Genomic DNA, 9522 nt, shown 5'->3' with positions numbered 1-9522 from the left:
AAATTTCCAGAACGGCCTGTTATAGCGCCACCAGGAGGCTGCTTTGTGCAAAACAAGTTTTTGGACAGTACACCTACAGCTTTTGTCCAAACATCACGCAAATTGGTACACAGTCTCTCTAGAGCCATTCAACGAAACGCGTCTTTCAGATTTCTCAGACTCCATCCTGATTGGCTAAGATTGGCTTCCAAAGTTCGCAGGAGTGCTCAGTTTCAAACAAAATGCTGCAAATCATGAACACATCGTGTGATTTCCGTGAAATTGTGCACGCACATTCCCACTAGGCCGAGGAACAAATGCCACATGAACATTTTCAACTCAGCCTCATGGTGGCGCTATAACTGGCCGAAAGGTGTTTTTACCTCTAACTGCACGGATCTGTGGATAACTTTGTATGCCAACTCCCTAGAGGCCAAGGAAAAACCTTTGCCTGGAATTTTTCACATCTGCTCTTTATAGCGCCACCAGGAGGATTTTCTAATCGGATTTTATCCAAAGTTCACGCAAATCGGTCCACATGCTCTCCATAGTCATGTGATCAAGACTGGTTTGTTTGTTTTCTCATAATCCACCCTCATTGGCTACGATTGGCTTCTGAACTTTTCAGGAGTAGCCCGCTTTGTACCCGTTTTGTACAAATCGCCACAACTACTCAACGCAGCGTCCGATTGTGGTGAAATTGTGCATGCATATTCCCACTAGGCTTTGGAAGAAATGCCACTTGACAGTTTTCAAATCAGCCTCATGGTGGCGCTACAACAGGCCAAGCATCACACACACACACTCCTATCCTCCTGGTGGAGACCTGTGCCCAGAAGGGCACTTTTTCTAGTTAACGAAAATAATTCGCCACAAACGCCAGCCTATACACGCAGGACTGGACAGAAAAATTCAAGAGTGCACACAATATGGCAGATAATATGCCATACTAATGAGGCTGCGCTCCAACCAGCCAACGCGCATTATGCCCTCTCCACGCCGCGCACCACGGTGTGCATGAACAACAACATAAACAACTAGAAAAAGTGCCCTTCCGGGCACAGGTCTCCACCAGGAGGATAGGAGTGTGTGTGATGTTTGGCAAAATGTTTAGGAGAATTTTTTTTTCCTTCATTTTGTTGAGGAAATGCAGAGCCAGATCACTCATAGCATCTCTGAGGATAGAATTTACAAAACGGGCCACTCCTGAAAACTTTGGAAGGCAATCTTAGCCAATCAGTGTACAATCTGAGAAATCCAACAGACTCGTCTTGATCACATGACTACAGAGATCATGTGTACCGATTTGAGGCATTTTGTTCCAAAAATGTGTTTTGCAAAAATCAACCTGTTGGTGGCGCTATAACAGGCCAATGTGAAAAGGGTGGGATATATTCCTCAGCCTAGTAAGAAAATGTGTGAAAGATTTCACGTAAATTGCATGCTGCGTTCATGATTTGAGGCTATTGTTCAAAACGGGGCAATCTTGCAAACTGTGAAAGCCAATTATAGGCAATTAGGATGGAATATGAAATATCAGACAGATCCGACTTGAGCACATGACCATAGAGATACTGTGTAACGATTTGTGAGATTTTTGGACAGAATCTGGAGGAGTAATATAAAAAAATGTTTTACAAAAGTCGGCCTCCTGGTGGCGCTATAAAAGGCAGATGCGGAAAAGGCAGGTAAAAGGTTTGTCCTTGGCCTCTAGGGAGTGTGCATGCAACGTTTCACGCAGATCGGTGTAGTTTTAGGTAGAGAATGTGAAAAGCTGCCTCATGGTGGCGCTACAACAGGCCGTTCTGGAAAATGTGGGGCAGAGGTTCATCGTTGGCATCCAGGGAGTGTGTGTGCAAAGTTTGGCATCGACCGGGTTAACGGTGCCGGAGATTAGCTGTTCACAGACGGACGGAAGGACGGAAGGACGGACGGAAGGACGGACGGAAGGACGGACACACGGACGGAGTGCAAAACATACTCTCTCCCCATGCCTTCGGCCTGGTGGAGACAACAACTCCACCGTGGACCCACAACCCACGTATGAACTAGAAAGTTTATAAGAAATGGCATGGCGGCCATCCTTGCAGGCAGTGACAGTAACAGAATGAGAATCCTGTAACCTGTTCATGTTATTTTGGGGGGGCATCAACAACAGCCTGTTATTGATGAATGATAGCGTGAAACTTAAACAATTCATTATATAGTACTACTCACCCAATGACAGCACCACGGAGGATCTACCATGTTTAACGTAATTCCAAAGTGTTATAGCCTACATTGTGTAAGTCAAAGACGCATGGTTTGTATGAACGGCTAAAAGCATGTTATTATTATTCCACCACAGCACTTCTTGTCGGCAACTAAGACCTGACTGTCATGGCAGCTGGCTACAACCGAAACAGACTTCCTCTTCAAAATATAATCTATTTGTAACACTAGTTTTATTTCTTAAGTGAATTTACAGGATGTTGTAGTCGACGCAGGGTGTATATAGTGTGATGTTTCCGATGTAAATCAAACACAGGGCTCAGGTTAACCAGGGTCTGGACTTTCTAGTCACGGATTTTATTTTCTCAGGGTTTCTCACAGGGGGAAATAAACAGTGTGAGGCAATGTTCAGGGGGGTGAAGCTCTGTTCTCCTCTGGAGTCCGGTCTGTAGGGTGAGAGGGCACAGAGTTACACACTGACAACCAACAGAAACATACGTTGGGGCCCTGGGTCCACCCAGGGCGGTCTACCAACGTTTAAACACTCGATAATAATCCTCTTCTTAGCACTTCACTTTTTTGGACAGTTGGTACGGCGGCAGAGCCCTAGGGGGCGCCCTCGGGCCGCCTGACTGCCGCAGGTGGGTCTAGAAGAGGCTTTCTCTTGTGCGCGTCTAGACACGGAGCCCGGCCCAACCGGATCTTCAGACGGATACGGTTGAGTGGGTGGGTCCTTCACCGCTATACGATATCTTCGGCCAAATAGTAATAATAATAACAGCTTCTCAATGTCTCTTCCCCTGCGATCTCTTCTTTCAGATCGAGGCGCTCACACAATGTCCATGGGAGCTGGCCAGGCTCGAATTGTTAATCACCGTCTTCTTTAACAGTCTTCTATGGCCGTCCATAGAACGTAAGATTTAAAGGTGGGCTTACGACCTGAGATGAATGAATGCGTCCGGGAGATGCGAGCTCCTTGTCCTCGCATTGATCGACCGGGCCATTTACATATATTCGTCCATAGACGCGGCTGCTCCGCTCTCCGTCTCCGCGTCAGGACTGCTACTGCTGCTGCTCCATGAAGCCTATGAATGGATAGAGTGGTGAGGGTGTGGATCAGGCATACAGGAATGTGGTACAGAGAGGCGCTGCATTTCTATGCCACTTACCACCCAAGGCTCGCTCTACGAGCGCGCTGCGTCTCTAGCTCTCTCTACGTGGTGAACCAACCTGCACTGACACACGAGTCCGTCTGTGTTTATATAGTCCTCGTTCAGGCTCGCAGGTGAGTGTGGTTACCTGACGAGTAGGCGGCGGCATCAACCCTGACTGGCCGAGTAGGAGGTTCGGTAGGTAGGCGTTGTCTACCACGACACCCAGAGCGCGTCTCGTGACGTAGGGTTTCTGTCTGCTTGGTGCGCTGCTGGTTACCATGGCAACGTATGCCGGTGAATGGTGGCTGTCACTGGAGACACCACACATCCTCCCCCTAAGCTTCTCGCCCCCGCCAGAAGCTTCACTGACCTGTCCGTCTTCGTACCGCCTCGAGAGTGCATCGGCGTGTTTTAGCTCTTTACCTGGGCGGTGTTCCACCTTGAAGTTATAGTTTTGCAGCTCGACGAACCACCGTGTCACTCTGTCGTTCCTATCTTTGTTCGTCGACATCCACTTGAGTGGTGCGTGGTCGGTTATGAGCGTAAACCTCCGTCCCCATAAATAATAGCGCAAGTGGTGAATTGCCCACTTCACCGCTAGGCATTCTTTTTCTACTGTTGAGTAATTCCTCTCGTGTTTCAATAGCTTTCTGCTTATGTATGTGATCGGGTGCTCGTCGCCCTCTATTGTTTGTGCGAGCACAGCGCCGACGCCGGTGCCGGATGCGTCCGTGTGCAGCGTGAAAGGCTGGCTAAAGTCTGGTGTGACCAGTACCGGCTCGCTGCATAGTGCCGCTTTCAGCGCTTGGAACGCAGCCTCGGTGCTGTCGGTCCAACATACGTGGTGGGGCAGGTTTTTTTTTGTTAGATCGTGGAGCGGGCCAGCCAGAGTGGCAAAGTTTTCCACGAACTTTTGATAGTATGAAACAAGGCCGAGGAATGATTTGACTTGTTTTTTGGTGGTGGGTCGGGGCCAGGCCTGTATTCTCTCCACTTTCTTTTGTTGTGGGCGTATGCAGCCCCGGCCTATAGTATAGCCTAAGTAGTCCGTCTCCGTCCAACCAACCCGACACTTCTTTGGGTTGGCGGTGAGCCCCGCGGTGCGTAACGCGGCCAGCACCGCTTCCACCCGTTCTATGTGTTGGGACCAAGTAACGGAATGAATGATGACGTCATCAATATAAGCGGCCGCGTACTCTCGGTGCGGGCGGAGGACTTTGTCCATCAGGCGCTGGAAGGTGGCCGGCGCGCCGTGGACTCCGAACGGCATTGTCTTATATTGAAAGAGCCCGTCGGGGGTAGTGAAGGCAGTCTTGGGTCGGGACCGGGGAGTTAACAAGACTTGCCAATACCCTTTTGTTAAGTCCAAGGTGCTCACGAACCGTGCGGGACCGAGCCGCTGTACGAGTTCGTCGACGCGCGCCATTGGATAGGCGTCAAACGCGGAGATCTCGTTTAACTTCCGAAAGTCGTTGCAGAACCTCAGGCTGCCGTCTGGTTTGGGGACCAGTACGATGGGGCTGGACCATGGGCTATACGACTCTTCTATCACGCCTAATTCCAGCATTTTTTTTAATGTCTGGTTAAATCTTTCAACCAGCCCGTCCGTCTGCGGGTGGTAGACGGAGGTTCGAATCTGTTTCACTTTTAGCCATCTGTACAAGCTGGTCATGAGGCGTGCCACGAAACATGTGCCCTGATCCGTTAGGATTTCGTCCACGACACCCACCCGGCTAAATAGCATCATTAACTCGTGTGAAACAGTTTTAGCCGTGGCGGTGCGCAACGGGATGGCCTCTGGGTAGCGCGTCGCGTAATCAACTATGACCAGGATATACTTGTGGCCTCTGGCTGATTTAGGCAACGGGCCGATTATATCCATCGCAATGCGTGAGAACGGAACGTCTAGGATTGGTAGGGGTATAAGCGGCGCATGGGCTACTGCACGGGGGGCCACCAGCTGGCACTCTGGGCACGCTCTACAGAAGCGCTCGACCGCGCTCTTCACTCCCGGCCAATAGAAGCGAGTGACAATTCTATCATAGGTCTTTTGGACCCCTAGGTGGGCACCTAGCTGGTGTGAGTGAGCCAAATACATCACACGTAGGACGTATTCTTTTGGGACCAACAGCTGTTCTACAAGCTCGCCTGCCTTGTCCTTATAACACCGGTATAGAAGGCCCCGCTTCACTACAAAGTGTGGTAGGGAAATTTCACTCACCCCAGGGTTCAGGACGCCGTCGACGGCGGACACGTGGTTCCGAGCCGGCGCCAGGTTCGGGTCGGTCCACTGGCCGCTGGCGAACTTCCCTTGGAGATGGGCTGGCGGCGTGTCAAGCTCTGGGAAGTGAGTGAATGGGTCGTCGCTTGCTTCTCTCTCTGGTGCGTCGGCGGGCGGGAGGGCCGGGTTGCTGGGCCCGGGCCGCTCGGTGTCTGGGGAGGGGGCGTCCGATGAGGGCTCGGACGGGGTCCCGGCGAGCGCCGGGCAGGCCAGGCGGGGGCCAGCACTTCGTCGACCCCTCCGGCGTCGGCCCCCCGGGGGCCTGGCCCGCCAGTACTTCTTGAACAGTGAGCAGTCGGTGCCAATCAGAAGGGGCACCGGGAGGTCGGGGACCACGCCCGCTGTGACCTGGGCGTCACCCCGTGGGGTCTGCACCTGGAGCCGTGCCACTGGGTAGCGGCGCACGTCTCCGTGTACACAGGTGACTGGGAGGCTCCGGGGCCCGGTACTGGTGGCGAGGTCCGCCCTCACCAGCGTCACCACGCTGCCGGAGTCCACCAGCGCGTGGGTATCGGTTCCGTCCACCCGCACCGGGATGGTGGCGCGTCGGAGGCTGCCCCCCGTGTGGAGGCAGGGCCGGCCGTGGTCGAGACTGGCGGCCGACGCCATAGAGGCATCCGCGTCGCGGGGCCGGTCCGGGCAGGCCCAGGAGAGGTGGTCTCCTTGACCACACACATAACATCTCCTGGCCTTCTGGGTGCGCTCGCAGGGGGTTGGGACCGAGAGGGTGTCGGTTGCTGCCGTCGCTTCTCTCGTCCTTGTCTGTCGTCGGCCTTCTGGGTTGGTTCACTGCGTGTTTGCTTCGCCATGTCGATGCTCACCTGGTGGTTCTCCAGCAGGGCCACCAGGGCATCGACGGAGGTGGGGCTAATGCCGGCAGCATATTCTTTGGCCTTGGGTGGCAATGCACGGACGGCCCGGTCAACTACTATCCGCTCTATCCATGGCATGTCCTCGCCTGTGGTTAACCAGTTCTGTGCCAGTCTCATTAGACCTGCGATCTGGGGCCGGGGGGCTTCGGAGGGCGTGTATGACCAGAGATGGTACCGGTGGGCCCTGGCTGGAAGGCTGTAGCCCAGGCCGGACAAAATGGCCGCCTTCAGCCGTTCGTAGTTTTGGGCCTCCCCCGCGGGCATGTCGGTATAGGCCCTCTGGGGCTCTCCGGACAGGTACGGGGCCAGGATGTTGGCCCACTCGTCTGCTGGCCAGTGCTCTCTGGTGGCGGTGCGTTCAAACACCTCCAAGTACGACTCCACGTCGTCCTCTGGGCCCATCTTGGTGAGTGTGCCCCCTCGTGGCCGGCGTTGCTCGCCCTCGCGTTCGAAGGTGCGCGCTAGGTCCCTAACCGCATTCTGGAGCTCTGCCTGGCTCCTAAGCAGGGCAGCAATGGCATTGGCGTGTTCCATCGCCAGCGATGATTTGGATCGAAGGTACCCACGTTCTCCACCAAATGTGATGTTTCCGATGTAAATCAAACACAGGGCTCAGGTTAACCAGGGTCTGGACTTTCTAGTCACGGATTTTATTTTCTCAGGGTTTCTCACAGGGGGAAATAAACAGTGTGAGGCAATGTTCAGGGGGGTGAAGCTCTGTTCTCCTCTGGAGTCCGGTCTGTAGGGTGAGAGGGCACAGAGTTACACACTGACAACCAACAGAAACATACGTTGGGGCCCTGGGTCCACCCAGGGCGGTCTACCAACGTTTAAACACTCGATAATAATCCTCTTCTTAGCACTTCACTTTTTTGGACAGTTGGTACGGCGGCAGAGCCCTAGGGGGCGCCCTCGGGCCGCCTGACTGCCGCAGGTGGGTCTAGAAGAGGCTTTCTCTTGTGCGCGTCTAGACACGGAGCCCGGCCCAACCGGATCTTCAGACGGATACGGTTGAGTGGGTGGGTCCTTCACCGCTATACGATATCTTCGGCCAAATAGTAATAATAATAACAGCTTCTCAATGTCTCTTCCCCTGCGATCTCTTCTTTCAGATCGAGGCGCTCACACAATGTCCATGGGAGCTGGCCAGGCTCGAATTGTTAATCACCGTCTTCTTTAACAGTCTTCTATGGCCGTCCATAGAACGTAAGATTTAAAGGTGGGCTTACGACCTGAGATGAATGAATGCGTCCGGGAGATGCGAGCTCCTTGTCCTCGCATTGATCGACCGGGCCATTTACATATATTCGTCCATAGACGCGGCTGCTCCGCTCTCCGTCTCCGCGTCAGGACTGCTACTGCTGCTGCTCCATGAAGCCTATGAATGGATAGAGTGGTGAGGGTGTGGATCAGGCATACAGGAATGTGGTACAGAGAGGCGCTGCATTTCTATGCCACTTACCACCCAAGGCTCGCTCTACGAGCGCGCTGCGTCTCTAGCTCTCTCTACGTGGTGAACCAACCTGCACTGACACGCGAGTCCGTCTGTGTTTATATAGTCCTCGTTCAGGCTCGCAGGTGAGTGTGGTTACCTGACGAGTAGGCGGCGGCATCAACCCTGACTGGCCGAGTAGGAGGTTCGGTAGGTAGGCGTTGTCTACCACGACACCCAGAGCGCGTCTCGTGACGTAGGGTTTCTGTCTGCTTGGTGCGCTGCTGGTTACCATGGCAACGTATGCCGGTGAATGGTGGCTGTCACTGGAGACACCACAATAGTATAAACATTCGTGCAGAAGAGGAGGAGAGGAGAGGAGGAGAAATAGACTCCAGGCAGTCGGGGCTTTATTATTTTAAAATTTGCCAACAAAATGAACAGGGACACATTATAGTAACGGGATTACTTTTTTGGAAACGTCCCAACCGGAAATGACATTGCATGTTGCCCAATCGACGCTCCCATGCCTCATCCTTCTCTCTGACCTTAACACGGTCCACTGCCCATGCCTCATCCTTCTCTCTCTGACCTTATCCATGACCTGCGATAGGCCTGCGTACAGGTCCAATTCGTGGTTTTTGTATGTGACATCAAGTACATTTCAAGTACCATTCATAGCATTTTTTTGTAGACGCTATCGATGGCCATTTGCTGCTGTGAGCTTCCGTACAGATCAATCATTTACACAGACTTGACCAAAGCTCTTCATTTCCAAGTACCAACACAAGTACCGTGCTGTACATGTAGTTGTAACCGTGCAGCCAGCCATGCAAGGAAAAACTCAAAGAGATGCAAGAAAGAGGCCCTGTCCCTGTCTTTTCCAATGTGCATGTGGGGATGGGGTAACCATAGACATATAGACAGATGCCATAGATGTCAACAAGTTACAAGAAATAGTCTCTGCCAATTACAGGCAAACGGTATGGGATGTCAAAACAGTATTTGATGCTCATTGGTACAGTACATGCATCCAGAGGTAATTGTATTGTATCAGCCAACTTTATTATAAATGTATTATATCCTTCCCTTATACAATTGCAAAGATTTGTTATCTTGCGCTGTGATTGGCTGAGCTTTGTATGTATAACATTTGTGACACATGAGCCAATATAAGTGGCAGAGAGAGGGGGCAGAGAGGGGTGTGGAGAGAAAGAGACAGGGAGGGAGGAGGGAGAGTGAAAGAGGGGGCAGATCTTGAGGGAACCTCTAGTAATTTACAATTTAGGGATGTAGCAGACGCCAATGCTCCTATCCAGAGCATGAAGTGACTGCAGGCTACATTCATGTTGACGTTAAGTGAAATTGTGAGCTTTGGAGACTGTGCTGAAGAAATAGTCTTGTTAATTAATATAAAGGACTTTCTAACAAAGGCAGGGGGGGGGGGGGGGGGGATAAATACATGAACAAAAATCTTCTCAACACAGCAAGTATTTCAGTAAACTCTGGAGGTTGCTTTAAGAGGAGGTAAACAGTTACAGCTCAAGAGAACATATAGTTCAATTCGATATAGTATATATTTCCGCCGTGCCC

Source organism: Electrona antarctica, assembly GCF_951216825.1.
Source record: "Electrona antarctica genome assembly, chromosome: 6".
NCBI lineage: Eukaryota > Metazoa > Chordata > Actinopteri > Myctophiformes > Myctophidae > Electrona > Electrona antarctica.
Note: the sequence above shows the minus strand (reverse complement) of the source record.